Source organism: Schistocerca serialis, chromosome 5, assembly GCF_023864345.2.
Source record: "Schistocerca serialis cubense isolate TAMUIC-IGC-003099 chromosome 5, iqSchSeri2.2, whole genome shotgun sequence".
Taxonomy (NCBI): Eukaryota; Metazoa; Arthropoda; class Insecta; order Orthoptera; family Acrididae; genus Schistocerca; species Schistocerca serialis.
Genome location: NC_064642.1, coordinates 437,371,321 through 437,393,670, shown reverse-complemented (window position 1 = coordinate 437,393,670; position 22,350 = coordinate 437,371,321).

Below are 22,350 nucleotides of genomic sequence, written 5' to 3'. Positions count from 1 at the left end.
GGTAAGAAAACGTATCGCGTACAGCCGTCACCGGCTACATGTGGTGGTGGTGGTTAGTGTTTAACGTCCCGTCGACAACGAGGTCATTAGAGACGGAGCGCAAGCTTGGGTTGGGGAAGGATTGGGAAGGAAATCGGCCGTGCCCTTCCAAAGGAACCATCCCGGCATTTGCCTGAAACGATTTAGGGAAATCACGTCACCGGCTACAGTTGGTTGGTGTGAGTATACCGCGTTCTTATAGTGAGACGATGCACGCCACCAGGTGGTAAACCGTCATCGGAACAACTTCCATTTCGTCTTCTTGATCACTACCTCAAGGGTTGAGCTCTTTCTGTAATATGTTAGGATCTCCCACGAATTCATCTCTGTCCTACATTTTGATGTCCAGTTCCGTTGAGACTTGTGTATGTTATTGCTGCACTATTTGATTAGTATCACTGTATGTCAGTTGACTGACATACAGAGATATTAATGAACGAATGGAAAGTAATCGACGAACTGGAACAACTTAAACACTGGACGCGTACAACGACGTGGCGAGGGGGTAGGTACTACCGAAACAAGCAATGGAACCACTCACTAGGTTGTCAAGAACGTGTACTGGCAGCATCGAAAATCATCTGCGTGGTTCGTCCATATTACTTACTTGCTGAGCATAAATAAGTTCCTGTATATGGCCTCAAAAGTAAATATCTAATGAATAAATCATCACTGGGTGCTGGCCATCGAAGTTGACCAAACCGTCCTATCCATCGTCTGTTCAAAATTCTTCGTACTCTGTGAGCAATGTGGGGTAAAGCACCGTCGTGGAGAAATCACTTGTTATGACGTACGACTAACGGAATATTTTCTAATAAAATTGGCACCAATGTTTCCTTTAGAAAGTTTCGGTAACTGTTACCAGCCAACCGCTCAGGTAAAACGTATGGCCCAATACTGTAATCATCGACTATACCCGCCCATACATTAACGGAAAAGCGACGCTGAAAATGTATTGCTACTACTTGGCGCGGATTGTGTACACTCCACGTATGCGTGTTATGGAAGTTGATTACTCTGTCGCGAATGAAACACGCTTCATCTGTGACGAGTATTTTGTTTACAAAATCATGCTGCGCACTTTGTAACAATCGCCACTCTGAGAATTCTCGTCGCGAGGGGAAATTTTGCTCATCTAACTCTTGTTTGCGTTGAATGCGGTAAGGCTGCAGACGCTCATCTTTCAAAGTACGATGAACGACAGTGTGCGATAAAATCGCTTGGCGGGCGATGTTTCTTGTACTCTAAGTACGATCGCCGTGGATGCTGTCCAGAATTTGTTCTTCAGCTTCCAACGTACACTCTTCACGTTGTGGGCCTCCACCTTCCATGCGGGGTAGTATCTCTCAGTCTACGCAGATGAAAAACGTACTCGTAGGCTGCATTCTGCCTTGATTTGCTTAATAGGAAAACGAAAGCATATCAGAACAGACAATATGTTTCGCATACAGAATTAAAGGCAAAGATAACTGCTGTACTTTGTTACGAATGAATCGCAAAATAATCGAGTAAAGATAGACGATTATGATGATACAAATGTTCGGTGAACAGCAACAAATGTCGATCGTGCAGGAAGTCTTTCTTATGGGAAGTGTTCGCGATAAATTCATTCAGCTGTCCTCGCAACACTTTTTGTCTCGCCATAAATTAAATGAATATCGCGTAGTTCAGTGATAGTAAATCTCCCTTCCATCCTAACGGTTAACGGAGCGGCAACGACGTCTACACAAGTAATTCGACGCTGCCGACGATCCGCGTAATTCAGTGACTCAACCACGCTGGCCCTTATGGCGACTCACGCTCGCGATGATGTCTACTTCTCCTAAAACATTCTGCCGTGATGAAGTGTTTTTTTTTTTTTTTTTTTTGAAACAACCCTATAAAATGGAAAAACATGCTAGTAGACATTTTAAATCAGTTACATGTGTTCTAGTAACAGGACTTTCTTGGCATCTAAGTAAGTCAGAATCCCAGATGTGGTGCTATGGACCAAATCAAGAGAAAAAGTGCCTTGTAAATATGGGTGCCACATTGCATAGCATAGCAGTTACGGTGAGCATTTTCGATAATGTGAAACATATCTCTCATACTGCAAACTCGTTGCTTTCCAAATCCTAAGAGGAGGTAGTGTGCCCAAAATAAGAACATAATGTTCGGTAGAAATGGGCTCAAAGACACATACCGTAAGAGCTATGAGCACTTGTTCAGTGGAAGAAATGTGTTTCACGGTAATGAAAATGAGCAAGTGATTATAGCTCTTACGATATTTACTTACGAGCTTATGTATACTGGACAATGTTTTGGTCCACACTACCTCCTCTGAAAATGTGGAGATCAAAGAGCTTTCAGTTGCGTATCTCACAATAGTGAAGATGAACACGTACTCGTAGCTTTTAAACTATGCAGTTACAGTTCATGTTTACCATTCATTTGTATCTCGTTTTGGTCCATAGTAGCATCTCTGAAAGTTTTTTAGTGGAGTTAATATATATCTGTTTAATATGCACTGTTCTCAGTCTGCTAATTCATAGGGATCCCCAGCAAATAAGATCGATACTGACTGCCTCCTGTGGATCTGACTGAGTTATTTATGCCTCCATTGAGATTCCAGGTAGAGCCAGTTGCTGCGGCCTGAGACCTTTGTGGCGATCCGTATACACTCACTGGGCCGCCATCTGATTAAGGACACCACAGCAGCACAGAAGGCGGACTTATACTCTGCCAAATGCTTTATTGGGGCAAGATGCGTTGAAAAATCATTCGGTGATCGTCAAGAATAAAAAAAAAAGAGGAGCAAGTTCACTTATACGAAGGCATGATGGAAAGTAATGCCTCGGAATTTAGTGCGTGAAACTTCTTTAAAGTTTTATTTTTTTATTTTTATGAAATAAACGCTATTTTCTACGTCTTTATTCTTCATGTCTGCAGATTTGTAGCCCTCTGCCGCTAGACGGCTCCGGATTGTATCGTGTCGCTGGTCGGTGTGTAACGTAGCGTGCTATGGTCGAGTTTCGAATTCGAAGAGTACGTCGACACATGGATCACCCTCTCCTGCAGCATGACAACACCAGACCACACACGACCGCTGCCACATTTGCTACATTTCTGCGCCTTGGATTCGCTATCATTGATTATCCCTCGTACAGATCTGACTTGGCCACATACGTTTTTCATATGTTTCTAAACCTTAAAGAAGACCTTCCAGGAATATACTCACGTAGCGGTGTAAGAAGAGGTGAGGTTGTGGCTCTTCAACAACACTCTTCACAGTGACCGTATCAACAATCAGGTCTGTCTTTGGAAGAAACGTGTCGGTCGCCAGAGTGACTATATTGAGAAACAAATATTTAGACATGAGGATGAAAGATGTAATGTTAATAACGTTTCTTTTATGTAACAAGGTATACTAATTTTCACATACAAATTTCGGAGGCATCAATTTTCACCACGCCCTCGTATAAGTGTCTTTTCTGTGATTATTTAGAGTAGTAATATGTGTCTCGAATCATCAAGACATACTATTTGCAGACTGATTGTCACAGATATAAGCTTAGATTATTACTTATTCTCGTAGCAAGAATATCGACGGTTGAGTCATAATGTAGAAAAACTATGAACCTCAATGTTTGGCGAAAATGTGTGGACATAAGTGGAGAAATCAAATTCCAGTTTTCGAACGTTTCGACAGAATCTCAAATAAATGTTCAAACATGTGTGAAATCTTATGTGACTTAACTTCTAAGGTCATCAGTCCCGAAGCTTACACACTATTTAAACTAAATTATCCTAAGGATAAACACATACACCCATGCCCGAGGGAGGACCCGAACCCCCGCAGTGTTAAGCCGCACATTCCATGACTGCAGTGCCTTAGACCCCTCGGCTACAGAATCTCGATTTGTATATAAAATACATGTTACTTTTCAGTGTAATGTTGAACCAAGTTCGTAGTTACAGTATCAGTTGTTTGATAGTATTACATATTTTTTCCTCACAAGTACAATGAATTGTTATCAAAACTAATGAACTAATTTCTCAATAGTCTTGTTTTATGACACTGGTTCAGGGTGTATTTTTTGCTATTTAACTCTTCTGTATACAAACAGCAAACCTTGTTTTTGTGTTTTAATAGTTTGATGAAGTAGCAGAAGGCTAAAGAAAATGGCAACAACATTCTGTGTCATCAAGCACTTACAGAGAAAGCGTGAGGCACTAATTCTCGAGCTTATGACCTGAGTATAGAAACTAAATGTAGAAGATGTTATGTATACAGGGTGTTCCAAAAGGTACCGCCAAACTTTCAGGAAACAGTCCTCACACACAAATAAAGAAAACGTGTCCGGAAACGCTTAATTTCTATGTTAGAACTCATTTTAGTTTCGTCAGTATGTACTGTACTTCCACGATTCACCGCCAGTTGGCGCAATTGAAGGAAGGTAATGTTGATTTCGGTGCTTGTGTGGACATGCGACTCATTGCTGTACAGTACTAGCATCAAGCACATCAGTCATCAGTACGTAGCATCAACAGGTTAGTGTTCATCACGAACGTGGTTTTGCAGTCAGTGCAATGTTTACAAATGCGGAGTTGGCAGATGCCCATTTGATGTACGGATTAGCACGGGGCAATAGCCGTGGCGCGGTACGTTTGTATAGAGACAGATTTCCAGCACGAAGGTGTCCCGACACGAAGACGTTCGAAGCAATTGATCGGCGTCTTAGGGAGCACGGAACATTCCAGCCTATGACTTGACTCGCGACTGGGGAAGACCTAGAACGACGAGGACACCTGCAGTGGACGAGGCAATTCTTCGTGCAGTTGACGATAACCCTAATGTCAGCGTGAGAGAAGTTGCTGCTGTACAAGGTAACGTTGACCACGTCACTGTATGGGGAGTGCTACGGGAGAACCAGTTGTTTCCGTACCATGTACAGCGTGTGCAGGCGCTATCAGCAGCTGATTGGCCTCCACGGGTACACTTCTGGGAATGGTTCATCCAACAATGTGTCAATCCTCATGCTGTGTGTTTCCATTCCATGATCAATGTGATTTGCAGAGAAGTAATGAAATGAGCTCTAACATGGAAAGTAAGCGTTTCCGGACACATGTCCACATATATTTTCTATCTATGTGTGTGATGAATGTTTCCTGAAAGTTTGGCGGTACCTTTTTGTAACACCCTGTATACTCTGAACTGGCGAGTGAAAATTTTTACCAAGGCAGGGAATGAAGCTCGGGTCTCCTATTTACTACGCAAGTTCGTTAACAACTAAGCCATCTTGTCATAGCTGTTCAGACAACTGTACAGAATACCCTGGGATGCCTTCCTCCTCGTTCCAAATTTTCATTGCCACCGCAGTTTACTTTAAATTCTCCTTTACACAGGATCACGATTGTAGAGGCTCTCCGTGTTCTGGAATAGCACCTCAGCATCAAACGTAGGGTCTCAGGGTCTGCATATTTACTCTTGTCTAACATTGCTGAGATTGGTAGAATCGAAGAAGTAAGCAGAAATGAAACATACATTTGAGTGCTAGTAAAGAGAAAGAAGGCTAAATTTACAGCCGTTGTAATTATTGAAAACAAATTTCTTAACAACAAAACTTTTCAGAATTCGGTACCTAGCACGAATGTGGATACACAACAGCAGCTTCTTAATGGGAAGAATATAGGCTGGCAGCATTTTGAGAAAGCCTCGCCTTTCAATAAAAGCTGTACTTACTTTCGAGGTAACAATCTGAAGAGGAAATACATGAAAGCGATTTGGAATCTAGCAAATATGCATCAAGATTTATTTCCTCAGTCCAAAGCACCAAGGAGAGTACGATAACGATAGTAAATCACGCCTGCTATTTTTCCAAAAAAATATCACATCTACTTGGAAAAAAATGGTTCAAATGGCTCTGAGCACTATGGGACTTAACACCTATGGTCATCAGTCCCCTAGAACTTAGAACTGCTTAAACCTAACTAACCTAAGGACATCACACAACACCCAGTCATCACGAGGCAGAGAAAATCCCTGACCCGGCCGGGAATCGAACCCGGGAACCCGGGCGTTGGAAGCGAGAACGCTACCGCACGACCACGAACTGCATACTCTACTTGGAATACATATCTCTGATCTTGAACACACTCTCCAGCGATAAACTTTGAAGGAGAAGGAGAGCGATGACGTTATGACCAGAAGGTTACGGTATACTTATTTCTATTAAAATAGAGTATTTCAAAGATCTGTATCGTAATGTAATAGAAAAGAATTAAATAATTCCATACTTAAATACAAGATTTATTGCAAATATTGCGTGAAGTAGTTTTCCTAACATTTTCAGGAGTGAACCATATCTCGTATATCACTAAATTTGTCCTTCCTCGCAGTACGTCAAGGCATATAACATTGCACAATAGTGCTTTGAAACTTACGAAACAGAGATAAATTTTGAAATCAATTAAAGTTCAAATGTTCAAATATGTGTGAAATCTTATGGGGCTTAACTGCTAAGGTCATAAGTCCCTAAGCTTACACACTACTTAACCTAAATTATCCTAAGGACAAACACACACACCCATGCCCGCGGGAGGACTCGAACCACCGCCGGGACCAGAAAGAAAGTCGCGTGGCTGACAGACCCAATGTTACTAAACCTAGCAGAACTCGATTGCAGTAGGGTATAAAGGAGGAGATTTTGTACTTAATTTGGTACGTAATATACCATTGGAGAGCTAATAATTGTAATTAACTAATGTGTAACATATAAATTATGACTAACTTTGAATAAATTTAGAGTAATACAACTTACGATGGCTTAGTAGCAAAGTAACATATTCCCCCATTTAGTGTTTCTAACAATACCATCACTTGCAAAGTAGGTTAGAAATCAGATTAATAATGTTGCTCACGCAGCATATGTTCGCTTTATCGGTCAACAACAAAGTTATTGACTGTGGATGGTATCGTCAGAATGGAAATAATGAAGTCACTGTAAAAAAGTCATCAATTTTGGCACTTATCTTGTATAGATTCCCACGTAGATTTCGTCGAAGTTGTTATGGCTCATCTTGTTGATTCTAGGGTGATTCCACTTTGACTGCAAGAAGGTCCAGATCTGTATTTTAGCAATACTTGAAGACCTAACAAATGCGTTTTTCAGGGAATTCTTAATGATCAAACAATCCCAGATCAGAACAATGGTATGGTAGAAATAATTTTTGACTTGGTGTTCACGATCCACATTTTTATTAAGCTTCTTGTAAATTCACATATATTTCTTCTTAATTGTCAGCTCATGAAGAAAACAGTTTTGTATCAATCTTCATATATTTAATTTCCAACTTTAACCAAACACAAGACTTGACTGTTCTTTTACAAAGCGAAATAACAACATAACATCTGCAAAAGTGAAACAAAGACTGTTCTGTGCGCATTCGCGCCAAAACGGTTACAAGTGAGTCAAAGATTATGAGAGTCTCACAGTAATGAATACACACAAGAACCATATCACTGTAATATATTGATACATCGGAGTACCTATACATTAATAAAACCAGATGTGAATATTGTCACAAAAATATGTCTGTTACTTCGCAGAAAAGTAGTACGATATTACTGGTATCGAGAAATGGGGTTGGAGTGCCGTAATGGTCACGTAAATAAAGAACCACTAAATGTTCGAGGCTTAATTCGAAAGATTAACATTGCATTCCCTCCTCTGAAAATTTAGTTTAAAGGACTTCGTCCACTTTAGCTCTGAATATTCAGAATACTAAACATTTTACGATAGAATCCTTGCATTTCTGTGGTTATAAAATGTGAGTTTTCGTATTAGTAAAAATATAGGTGCTGAAGAACACAGTGATCAGATATGAACATGAAGAGGGACACGTTCATAATGATGTAGTTCGCGCTGGGAGTGCAGACACCGCTGTACCTTGCGACAGTCATAGCTAAGTTGTATGTTTTAATTATGTACTGAGGGATAATGCGCCATTATGCACGAGAAGCTGGTTTCACACACGTGAGATATTACTTGCTGCCATTAGCGCTTAACAGCTATTTCCCACCAGTACGTCGCAATCACGTTGTATGTGTGCTTCCAGAGTGCGGCGTCGTTTATGCCTAAAAGCACAGACAACGAACATTTCACCAGAAACTGCCCGGATACGGAGCGTGAGATGTTCTAGGACAACATGAGCTCTGTCATGTGAATTGTTTGTGTCGAATTATATTTTCCTTACGGTCTAGGTGCCAGTAACAGGAAAAAATCTGAATCTCTCACTTCGCAGCGCAGCAGACGAAGAAAAATATTTTCAGTGGCGAATATCTTACACCAGGTCTACATCCAATTCCTTTCAACGTCAGCATTTCGGTGATGGATTGCCTTGCGTTCCCGAGCAGCATGGCACACAGAAGTTGGGCTATGCCTTTTTATTTGAAACTGTTCCAGAAGATTTAGTGAGAAAAGGAGAACAACGACGTTTCTGCCTTTTCGTGCGTAACGTACGTTTGTTCCTCACAAAGGTATTTTATAAATGAAGACATTAACAGTTATTATTTTATGGAAAGTACTCTTTGTGTAGTCGTTAGCTGTCGTAAGACAAAGGGAAACGACAGAACTATCATAAAATCTAATGTTGTGCTTGAATTCTAATTATCGAAAGAGGACCTTGGGCTATTTGAACTTCAATTAACGTGTCCAGCGAACGACTAACAACGAAACTGCAATGTTTGAAGCAGGAATGCGTGTTGTTAATAGCTTTAGTTATAACAGTTTCGCGACATAAAACTGTTGTAAACAGTTGTTCTGAAGTAAACTTGTGGAGGGTCTTTGCAGTCTGTTGTCACCATTCAGTTCCTTTGATAATCTTTTTCGCTTGTATTCCAATATGACAATGCAGTCGTTCCGTGAAACTAATTTCTACTTTGTCGCACTATGCTTTAAGAATACAGTATATTTCAGTTACCCGATAAGGGCTCATTATACTGTAACAGCACTTATTTTACTACTGAAAAATTAGATCCTGTGCAAAATGTGTTGATTCTCTGGTTAGTTCTGCATATACATTATTTGTGCCCCACTTACACATGAAAAAAAAAAATTGTTTCCAATGCATATACGATAGCTTTCCTTCGCTTCTGTCGGATCAGATGTGAAATATTTTACCAAATGTAAAGAAATAATATGGCAGTTATAAATGACTGGTATTTGAAACGAGTGAGATGTAGATCTTCTGATTCAAATTATGTTAAATGAGAGAATCTTTTCATCTACTGTATGAATACAACATTCACATACATGGCATCTTCCACAGCAACGATATGCGTGCCTAAATTTGTAGTACCATTGGTACATTCAGTTGTAGAAGTGTGTTCGTAGCAGCACGCTAACAATGTAAATATGATAGTGATACTATGATTGTAACACAGGTTACACATCTAAAAAATGGTTCAAATGGCTCTGAGCACTATGGGAATCAACTTCTGAGGTCATTAGTCCCCTAGAACTTAGAACTGGTTAAACCTAACTAACCTAAGGACATCACACACATCCATGCCCGAGGCAGGATTCGAACCTGCGACCGTAGCGGTCTCGCGGTTCCAGACTGCAGCGCCAGAACCGCACGGCCACTTCGGCAGGCGGTTACACATCTGGCGTCGTACAGTTTGTTTATTAACTTCCATGAGATAGTCTAAATCGGACGTAACTAGATTAGTTACAAGCTGTGGCTGCTAAGGCTCAGCCATGGCAGCACCAATACCATTCTTACCTCCATTCCATTTACGGACTCAATACACGTTCTTGCAGTAGTACTAAATCTTTGTCTCGGAAACAGGATGAGCCTCCGATATACGAGGCATGTTTTTTAAGTAAGTACCGTTTATAAATTAAAGAAAGACGTGGTAAGATATCTCAATAATTTTATTTTTACATGAAAGCCTGTACCTTAATCTACTTTTCTACATAATTTCCGTCAATATTGAGGCACTTGTCATAACGTTGTACCAGTTTCTGAATACCCTTCTCATAGAAGTCTGCCGCCTGACTTGTTAACCACAGCATCACCACTGTTTTGACTTTGTCGTCGTCTTGAAGACGCTGGCCGCCCAGGTGTTTGTTCAAGATGGAATATGGGTGGCCTACGTCACACCAGAATCAAAGCAACAGTCCACGGAATGGTGGCATTCCGATTTACCCAGAAAAGTGAAATTTAAGCAAACAATTTCTGCCCGGAAGATCATGTGCACAGTTTTTTTGGAACAGAAAAGGAGTATTGCTTTTGGAATTTCTGCCTCGTAATGAGACAATCAATGCTGCAGCTTACTCTAAGACATTGCACAATCTGCGCCATTCAATTCAGAACAAAAGACGCGTGAAGTTGAGCAAGGAAATCGTTTTACTGCAAGACAATGCCCGTCCGCATGTGGCGAATCAGACCAAAGACCTCATCACATCTTTTCGATGGGAAACTCTAGATCATCCTCCGTACAGCCCCGAACCTGCGCCCAGTGACTACCATCTGTTCCTGCACTTGAAGAAACACCTGGGCGGTCAGCGTCTTCATGACGAAGTCAAAACAGTGGTGATGCAGTGGTTAACGAGTCAGGCGCAGACTTCTATGAGGAGGGTATTCAAAAACTGGTACAACGCTATGACAAGTGCCTCAATATTGACGGAAATTATGTAGAAAAGTAGATTAAGCTTCAGGCTTTTATCTAAAAATAAAAATATTGACATATCTTAGCACGTCTTTCTTTTTCATTTCAGAACGGTACATACTTAAAAAATACGCCTCGTACTACAGTGACGGGAAAAATCGCTAAACCAAAATATAATTAATGTAGAATAATGAAATTTCGAGAATACGTTTGCCTAAGTAACGTACTTCAGTAATTAACATTGTAGGGTAGCAGGTTTGCGTAAGCGCGAGATAAGCCATTGGAAATGTGAAATGCTCGTACGTTAATAATAATCCGTGTAACTGCCAGAATTTTGAATGGGAGCATGAAACGTGCACGCATTGTGTTACACAAGTGCCGGATGTCAGTTTTTGGGATGGAGTTCAACGCCTGCTGTACTTGGTCACTACAGGAACGGTTAATGGTCTTTGTGGACGACGATGGAGTAGTCGTCTGGATTTGTCGTCCGACGATGTCCGTTTGGTTACAACAGAGGTATTTTGTTATCCTGTTGGAAAACAGGTTCAGGAATGCTCTTTATGAGTGATAGTACAACACGTCGAATCAAAACACTGACGTACAACTTTGCAGTCAGAGTGAGTGGGATAAGGACGAGAGTGTTCCTGTTGTCATACGAAATGCCACCTCGGACCATAACTGCAGGTGTGTCTGCCCCACAGACAGGTTGGTTGCAGACTATCAAGTGGCCTCCTTAAAATCAACACATGACCATCATTGGCACCGAGGCAGAACCAGCTTTCATCAAAAAATACAACAGACGTCCACCCTTCCCCCCAATGAGCTCTTGCTTGACACCACTGAAGCCGCATATGGCGATAGTTTGGTGTCAGTGGAATGTAGGGTACAGGCGTCTTGTTCTGTTCTGTCCTTGAGGTAACCGATTTCTGTTGGCTCTTTGGGTCATTGTGGTGCCAACTGCTACTGCAGATACAGTACGATGCTCCAGAGCCATACACCGAACACGATGGTCTTCCCTCTCGGTAATGCCACTTGGCCGTCCGGAGCGCTATCCTCTTGCAACCATACAGTCTCATGACCACCGCTGCCGGCAATCATACACAATAGCTGCATTCCTGCCAAGCCTTTCTGGATTATCGCAGAAGGAGCAACCTGCTTCTCGTAGCCCTATTTCACGACCTCGTTCAGACTCAGTGGGGTACTGAGAATGTCGTCTTTGCCACATTACAGTAATTCTTGACTTACATTAAATCTCCAAGTCCTAACTCAAAAGTAATTAAGGCTCACTACCGGTACAGAATGTATTTAAAGCACACCTGATCTGCAAACTTAAAGTGGCACTACTAGTGCCTCTGTTATGGGATTAGCGAGGAATTTGAAAAGACATCATCTCTGAGTTGCAGAAACCTGCCTATCATCATTCGTTAATGTCGCACAACTTCTTATTTGTGCTGCAATTTTTTTCCGTCGGTGTATAGTGACAAGAGAAAGGAACAACAGAATACTGTGCAATGCAGCTTTAGAACTTGTCACTTAGAACCGTGGGGGAATCGCTCTTAATGAAGTCGAATTAGTAAACATTTGAAACAAAAGGAAATAGATGTTGTGGCAGTTACAGGAACAATGAAGAAAACTTCTGTAACTAAATATGTAGATGACTATTTTATGATCTAGCAGCAATAGCACACAAGTTAAGGGCTTTACATCTACGTTCATAGAAAATGGAAAGATAAAGTACTGAACTATGAACACTAAGTGAAAACACTGCGCTGACAGGAATTACAGTTCCAAAAAAGAATCGTAAGATTAATAGTAACTTACGTTCAAGAAAAAGGTAAAACATATGAGTCCAATGCCTTTTACTAACAAAAAATTTCATAGTAAACCCAATGTCAGAAGTGGAAATATACGATTTCCAAAAATAAAACGGATATTAGCTACATCTAATCATTTAAATATTACCGATAGCTTTTTACAGGAAGAACGATACATACAAATTTACTTGGTCAGGAAGTGGATATGGGACTCTATTTATGGAATTGGTCTTCTTACTGGTTTGATGCGACTCACCAAGATTTCCTCTCGTGCAACAGCTTCTTCTCACAGTAGCATTTGCACACTTCTCAGTTATTTCTTGCATGTCCCCAACTCTTTCATCCTCTACAATATATATCCTCTGCACCTCCCTCTAGTATCATGGAATTTAATCTCTCATGCCTTATCAATTGACCAATCATCCTGTCCGTTCTTCTTGTCGGTGTTTCCCATATGTCACTTTCTTCGCCGATTCTGCACAGAGCCTTCCTTTCCTTATCAGTCCACCTGATTTTGAAAATTCTTCTATAGCACCACATCTAAAATGCTTCGATTCTCTGCTATTTTGATTTTTCCAGTGCCGTCACCACACGACCATATGATGCTGTGCTCCAAACGTACATTCTCAGAAATTACTTCCTCAAATTAAGGCTTATTGTTGACACCAGTAGACTTGTCTTGGCCGAGACTGCCATTTTTGCCTGTTCTTGTTTAAGTCCTCCCTACTTATTTAGGTTCCAAGGTAACAGAATGCCTTAACTCCGTCTACCTCGTGATCAATCTATTCTTTTCTTAAGTTTGTCACTATTCGCATTTTTATTGATTGGCGACTCCATGGAGTGTCCTGTGCTCTACGACCAGATAATGGATATACTTGGAAGGAGAGACAGCATTGGTCGTATTCTTTTGTTTTATTAACCGCAAAATCGATTTTCGTCACTTAGTGACCATCCTCAGTGCTGTAATATACAATTTCAATTGGTAGGCACTGGTGTCAACAAGCTTAGAGCGATCACAAACTCAGTTTGTGATCGCTCTAAGCTTGTTGACACCAGTGCCTACCAATTGAAATTGTATATTACAGCACTGAGGATGGTCACTAAGTGGCCGAAAATCGATTTTGCGGTTAATAAAACAAAAAAATACGACCAATGCTGTCTCTCTTTCCAAGTATATTCGCATTTTTGCTATTTCATGTTACCTCCGACCTTCTTCGGTTTGCTCTAAATGCATAATATATAAGGACCGAACTGTTCGTACCGATTAAAAGATACTGTAATTTTTCTTTACTTTCAGTGCTACTCTTGAGTCTTTCTTTCATTTACGCCATTGCTTCTTCGGTATACAGATAGAACTCTAGGGACAAAGGACTGCATCTGCGTATTACACACTTTTTAACCCGCGCACTTCGCTCTTGATCTTCCAGTCTTATTGTTCCTCAAGATTCTTTTACATATTGTGAGCTGCATCACCCTTCTCTACTTTTAGCTTACTCCTGCTTTCTTCAGAATTTAGAACATATTGCACCATTTCAGATTGTCGAACACTTTTTCCATCGACAAATCCTGTGAGTGTAGCTTGAGTTTTCTTCAGTTTTGCTTCCACTATAAAGCGAAAAGTGAGAACTGCTTCTCTGGTGCGTTAACCCTTCCTAAAGCCAAACTGAACAACAGATCCTCATTTTACTTTTCTATTCTTCTATGTATTATTCTCATCAGCACCTTCGATATATCAAACGTTAAGCTGAAAGTGTTATGGTTTTCGCACTTCTCTGCTCTTGCTACCTGAGGAATTTTATGTATGGCCTAATGGTACCTCGGCGTCTAATACAGTCTGCGCACCGACTTTAGTAGAAGTCCGGTTGCTGTTTCCCCTATTGATTTTATAAATTCCTATTGTTACCTATTCCTTGTCCTGTATAAGCCTTCGAGAGCACTTTTTAAATTTGACGATAATACTGGATTCCCTAGATCTTCCTTATCGACTCCAACTTCTTCCTCTAAAAAGTCATCGAACAAGTCGGCCCCTTCATAGAGGGCTTCAATGTACTTGAAAACTACTCACTTTTTCCCCCGCATTTAACAGTGGGAATCCGATTACATTCTTGATGTTAACTCCCTTGCTCTCAATTTTGCCGAACGCTGTTTCGACAATTCTGTATGCTGAATCATTCTATCTCGCACCTGCTTCTTTTTCTATTTCTTCTCATACGTCTTGCAACCATTTGATCTTTTCTGTCCTGCACTTTCTATTTAATTCATTACTAAGTAATTTATATGCCTGTATTTTTTTTCGTTGGATATTTTATGCTTCCTTTTCTACTGATCAGTTGAAGAATTTCATCAGGAAGGTGGCGCGAGGAAACCTAGGATTACTGAAGAAATACATCATTTTATCGACGAATGGAGGAAGTACAAAAATGTTCAGAGAGAGACAGGAATACAGCAGTATCAGTCCCTTGCGAATAAATGTATAGGGAGTGTAGGAAAATTGTAAAGGATTCGACGAAGAAATGATCCTCGGAATGACTGAGTCAGTTTGCAGGAAAGTCAAAAATGTTCAAATGTGTGTGAAGTCTTATGGGACTTACCTGCTAAGGTCATCAGTCCCTAAGCTTACACACTACTTAAACTAAATTATACTAACACACACACACCCATGCCCGAGGGAGGACTCGAACCTCCGCCGGGACCAGCCGCACAGTCCATGACTGCAGCGCCTCAAACCGCTCGGCTAATCCCGCGTGGCCATCTTGGGTGAAATTAAACCTACTTGCAGGAATATTTAGAGTGCTCTGAGAATTGCAGAAGAGCGAATGGTAAGTGGAAAGAATGAAGCTGGAGCCAATGTGGAAGAGGTAGGGAATCCAGTTTTAGAATCAGAGTTGAAAAAAGATTTAGAAGACTTGAGATTAAATAATGAAAGAGGGTGACGTAACATACTATAGGAATTTCTAAAATCATTGTGTGGAGTGGTACCAAAACGACTAATCAAAATGGTATTCAAAATCTATGAGACGGGTAATATACCATCAGATTTTCGAAAAAAGATATTCCACATAATACTGAAGATAGTAGGAGCTGAGAAGTTCGAGAACCATCACACAATGAGCTTAAAAGCTCTCGCGTCCAAGCTGCTAACAAGAATAATACGCAGAAGAATCGAAAAGATAACTGAGGTTCTGTTAGTTGACGATAAGGCTGGCTTTAGGCACCAGGGCGCCAATTTTGACGTTGCGCTTAATAATGTAACCAGAATGAAGAAAAATCAAGACAAACTCACAGCATTTGTCGACCTGGAAAATGAGTTCGGCAATGTCAAACGATACAGGGAATCGGAATTCTGAGAAAAATAGGAGTGGGTTGTAGAGAGAGACAGGTAATGTACAATATGTATAAGAACCAAGAGGGGTCAATAAGTTTGGAAAACCAAGATAAAAGTCCTCAGGGTGAAAACGAATGTAGTCTTAAGTCCCTACTGTTCAATCCATACATCAAGGCAGCTGTGTCGGAAATAAAAGTAAGTTTTAAGAGAGGGCTTAAAATTTAAGGTGAAATTGCATCTATAATAAGATTTGTTGATGAATTTCTATATTTTTTTTAAAGTGAAAAAGAATTACAGAATCATTTGAAAGGGATGGAGAGCCTAATGAGTACAGATATGGATTGAGAGTAAGCGGAAAAAAGATGAAAGTAATGAGGAGTAGCAACAATGAGACTATCGAAAAACATTACAACTATTGAGATACCTTGAAGTAAATTAACGCTAGACAGACAAATCAAAGAGATCTTCAGAATCAAAGTAGCATATGAAAAAGGACAATCATCGCAAAGAAGTTAGATGGTCTCGAGAAAATACAGAAAGGGCTTCAGCCTCAAGGGTTCAGGTCGAACATAGGAAGAACGTGGATACAGGAACAATCGGTATAATAGTTCTAAATTGTCGTACCTGTGTTGGGAAAGTACCAGAGCTCCAAGCGATAATAGAAAGCACTGATGCTCAAATCGTTATAGGCACTGAAAACTGGCTAAACCGGACATAAGTTCAGCTGAAGTTTTAGCGAAGATCCTAACGGTGTTCCGAAAGAACAGGCTAAACACAGTTAGCGGTGGGGTGATTGTTGCTGTTAGAAGTTTGTACTGTAGGTAGTTCCTGTGTGTTAGTACGGGTAGAGGTATTTTTGGCAATCGGAATAAAATAATAATTTGATCCTTTTACCGACCTCCCGACTCAGAGGATAAAATTTTTGAAATGATTAAGGAAAACTTGAGTTTAATTTCAAACACGTACCCGGCTCATACATTTCTGGTTGGTGGTGACTTCAATTTACCCTTAACATGCTGGCGAAAATACATGTTTAAATCCGTAGGAACGCGTAAAACATCATCCAAAGTTGTGCTAAACGCGTTCTCTGAAAACTATTTCTTGCAGTTTATTTACGAGCCAACGTGAATAGTAAACGTTTGTGAAAACGCACCTCGCCTCTTAGCAACAAATACTCCTGAACTAATAATGAGCATCAAAACGGATGCCGGGATTAGTGAACACAGGGTTGCCGTAGCGAAACTGAATATTGTAACACCCAAATCCTTCAAAAATATACCTTTTGAAAAAGCAGATAAATCTTAACTTGATGCCTTCCACAGAGACAATCTCCACTTTTTCCCAGTTAGCAATGTAAGGGTAAACAAGATGCGGCGTAATTCAAAGAAATATTATCGGCAGCAACTGAGAGATTTATACCAAATAAATAAACAAACGATGGAGCATATCCCCCTGTACACAAAACGAGTCAGAACAATGAAGAAAGCCTGCCAAATTTAAACGAACGCAAAATCCCCAAGATTGGCGATCTTTTACAGAAGTTCGTAATTTAGCGCGAACATCAATACGAGATGCTTACACTAGTTTCCACTACCAAAATTTATATCGAAACTGGCAGATAATCTAAATATATTCTCATCGTATGTAAAGTATGCTAGCAGCAAGACATGGAAAATGGTTTTTCTGCGCGGTAGCAATGGAAGTATTATCGACGGATGTGCTGCGAGAGCAGGGTTGCTAAACACTGCCTTTCATAATTCCTCCGCAAAAGAAGACGAATTAAATATACCAGATTTCGAATCAAAAGGGCTGTCAACATGACTAGCCTAGAAGTAGATATCCTCGGCGTACTAAGGAAACTTAAATTACGTAATAAAAGCAGGTCGTCTGGTCGAGGTAGTATATCAGTTGGGATCCTTTCAGAATTTGCTGATATCAGTAGGTCCATAGTTAACATTCATAGCAACCGCTAGCTCGACGAAGGATTCGTACTTAAAGACTGGAAAGTTGCAGAAGTCACATCAATATTCTAGAAAAGTAGTAGGAATAATCCACAAAATTACAGGTTTATAATCATTAACGTCGATATGCAGCAGGATTTTGGAACATACACTATTGGTCATTGTAATTGCTACAGCAAAAAGAAATGCTGATGATAAACGGGTATTCATTGGACAAATATATTATGCTAGAACTGACATGTGATCACATTTTCACGCAATTTGGGTGCATAGATCCTGAGAAATCAGTACCCAGAACAATCACCTCTGGCCGTAATAACGGCCTTGATACCCCTGGGCATTGAGTCAAATCTCGTGGTCGTGCGGTAGCGTTCTCGCTTCCCACGCCCGGGTTCCCGGGTTCGATTCCCGGCGGGGTCAGGGATTTTCTCTGCCTCGTCATGGCTGGGTGTTGTGTGCTGTCCCTAGGTTAGTTAGGTTTAAGTAGTTCTAAGTTCTAGGGGACTTATGACCACAGCAGTTGAGTCCCATAGTGCTCAGAGCCGAGCCATTGAGTCAAACAGAGCTTGGATGGCGTGTACAGGTACAGCTGCCCATGCAGCTTCAACACGATACCACAGTTCATCAAGAGTAGTGACTGGAGTATTGTGACGAGCCGGTTACGCGGCCACCACTGACCAGACGTTTTCAGTTGGTGAGAGATCTGGAGAATGTGCTGGGCAGAACAGTAGTCGAACATTTTCTGCATCCAGAAAGGCCCGTACAGGACCTGCAACAAGCGATCGTGCATTATACTGCTGAAATGTAGGGTTTCGCAGGGATCGAATGAAGGGTAGAGCCACGGGTCGTAACACATCTGAAATGTAATGTCCACTGTGCAAAATGCCGTCAATGCGAACAAGTGGTGAGCGACATGTTTAACCTATGGCACCCCATACCATCACGCGGGGTGATACGCCAGTATGGTGATGACGAATACAAGCTTCCAATGTGCGTTCACTGCGTTGTCGCCAAACACGGATACGACCATCATGATGCTGTAAACAGAACCTGGAATCATCCGAAAACATAACGTTTTGCAATTCGTGCAACCAGATTCGTCTTTGAGTACACCATCGCAGGCCCTCATGTTTGTGATGCAGCTTCAAGGGTAACCACAGCCATGGTCTCCGATCTGATAGTCCATGCTGCTGCAAACGTCGTCGAAGTCTTCGTGCAGATGGTTGTTGTCTTGCAAACGTCCCCATCTGTTGACTCAAGGATCGAGACGTGGCTACACGATCCGTTACAGCCATGCGGATAAGATGCCTGTCATCTCGACTGCTAGTGATACGAGATAGCTGGGATTCAGCACGGCGATCCGTATTATCTTCCTGAACCCACCGATTCCATATTCTGCTAACAGTCATTGGATCTCGATCAATGCGAGCAGCAATGTCGCGATACGATAAACCGCAATCGCGATAGGCTACAATCAGACCTTTATCAAAGTCGGAAATGTGGTGGTGCGCATTTCTACTTCTTACACGAGGCATCACAACAACGTTTCACCAGGCAACGCCGGTCAACTGCTGTTTGTGAATGATAAATCGGTTGGAAACTTTCTTCATGTCAGCACGTTGTAAGTAGCGCCACAGACGCCTATCTAGTGTGAATGCTCTGAAAAGCTAATCATTTGCGTATCACAGCAGCTTCTTCCCGTCGGTTAAATTTCGCGTCTGCAGCACGTCATCTTCGTGGCGTAGCAATTATAATGGCCAGTAGTGAATACTGTGCTCGAACATGATGAATTACCTTAAACACAATGCCTTACTGACAGAAACTGAACAAGGATTTACAAAACATCGTTCTTGTGAAACACAACCAGTTCTTTTCTCGCATTTAGTGTTGGGCGATAATGACAAGGAATTTCAAATTGATTCCGTATTTCTAGATTTCTAAAAGGCTTTTGACACTGTTGCCACAGTGCCACAGAAGCTGCTTGTAGTGAAATTGCGCGTTAGTGAAATATCGTCTCAGTTATGTGACAGGATTAGTGATTTTCTGCATGGAGGTCACAGTTCGTAGTAACTGACGGAAAGTCATTGAGGAAAAGAGAAGTGATTTCTGGCGTTCATCAAGGTAGTGTTATAGGCCGTCTGCTGTTCGTCATCTACATAAAAAATTTAGGAGACAACCTGAGCAGTTGTCGTACGTTGTTTGCAGATGATGCTGTCGTTTATCGTCTAGTAAAGTCATTAGAAAATCAAAACAAACTGCAAAACGCTTTAGGAAATATATCTGAATGGTGCGAAAATTGGAATTAGAACCTAAATAATGAAAACTGTGAGGTAATCCCCATGAGAGCTAAAGAGAATCAATCTATAGTTATGCGATAAATCAGTCTAATCTAAAGCCTGTAAATTCGATTAATTACCTAGGAATTTCTGTTACTAACAGTTTAAACTTGAAAGAAATCGTAGAGAATGTTGTGCGGAAGGCAAACCAAAGACTGCGTTATATCGGCAGAACACTTAGAAAATATAACATACTTACTAAAGAGACTGCCTACACTATGCTTGTCCGTCCTCTGTTGCAAAACCTACTCTGGCACAAGAAGCTTTTCACAGGAGAATAATTCGTGGCGGTACGGACTTGGTCAAACCAGTCAGAAAACAGGTGACCCAAAATTAAAACTAAATAAATAAATAAAAATAAAATAAATAAAAAGATTGGAAGATTCGTTTTACAGTAACATATACTAGAGGTATACTTTTTATACTGTCAAGGGGAAAACTTGCGATACGGCCAACTGATCCGGGTCACATTTGGAAGGTCACCTGTGTTCAACCTAAAATGAAAGAGAATATCAAACCAAACACCTTTCACCCGTCTAATTTCCAAACTCATTTTATTTGGCTACCAGTTTCTGCGATTTACTTCCCTGTCTCCAGGCCCCATGACCGACGTGTAGGAAGACCGATCAAAATATCGCCCAGCATTCAAATACTAGTTTCTGCAGATATCTGCTTGATGCAGCGATCACTTCAATCATCATCTGCCGATATCTATTGATTTGACATCTTGTACCGAACAGGCGAGTCCCGCAACCATCTCTGAAAAATGAACATACAGAGACTAAAATGTAAGATACTATAAACGTATATTTTCCAATAAATCGACAAAAGAAACTCTTGGATGATTCAAAATTGTGTGAACACTGTCTGAGAGCAAACATTTAATCCGAGTTTTCAATACATGGAGTCTCCACCTAAACACCAGTACAATTAACACACACAAACCAACAATCAACTGCACAGTTTAGTGCCAGAACACACATTTCTGAGAAATGTTTGACATCACACCTCTCACTCAGAGTTCTTCGAGATCTCTCACTTTTGTACTATATATATAAATATATGAGCTCTTTTGCTGTAGCTCATAACCCGAAGTCACAGGGCGTGAGACACGGAGTTTGGCAAGGCCGTAACGACGGTTCGTCGCGACCAGTCCAGCGGTTTACGACGTTTGGTCAAGATAAGCACGAATGGAACAGTCCACTGGGGCAGTGTGCCATCATGTTAGAAGTACTCTATGTTGTTGGGGCATGTTACCAATGGCAGACACTTCCAGGATTTGCAAGAAGTCATATGCATTCACTGTTTGGGCTATAAAGAAAAATAGGCCAAGTTTACCAGCAGCGATCACGGAACACCATACATTTACCTTCCGAAAAGCACGCTCACGCTTACGCTCACGAAAGACACGGGGATTTTCAGTACATCAGAAAAATGTGTAATGATGATTAACAAGACCTCTGGTATGAAGGGTAGCTTCGTCACTGAAACTCATTTGCCTAATAGTACCCGGTTGCATCCGTGACAATTCTGCCGGAATCTCATAGCTTTCTACTGCAGCGCTGTAAAATCTCGAACGATTTGACGTATTCGCATGCCAAGACCACTGTCATCTGGGAATCCCCGTCTTGTGAATGCATCGTATCGCCCGTTTTGATGGAATCCGTAGTATATTCTCCTGCACTGCAGCAATGTTTACTTCACTCTTGCCAGCTCTAACTTGTCACGAATTTCCGACCCAGTTGGGAGAAACTTCTGGTAAATGCGATAAATTGCTTAACAAGTTGGTGACCATTTACGTGGAAATCGTTCTGCTAATCTTCGACGAAATTCTTTCGCCGGCGGCGCAACTTATATTGAACTTGGAGCCACTCTTGTCTACTCCATGTAAGTCTGTCAGTTATGGGCAGTTGGAACAGAAAACGAAACAAAGTTATGCTAGGGAATAGGGAACTTTTGCGTTTCGAAATTGGTGATATTTGTAGGGTTAACAAGACGAGTAAATCACCAATGAAAAGTAACAAGGTAGCACATATAGATTGATCAGTCGGGACATTGTGACCACCGACCGACTATCGATATAAACCCGTCCACGTGATAACAGCGTCACCTGGCGAGAAATGACTGTTAGTGAGACACACGCACGATGCATGTGGTATGAGTGAGCGCCCTGTCCGTGCGTTGAATGGGGAAAGCGCGTGATCTATCTGAATTTGGCCGC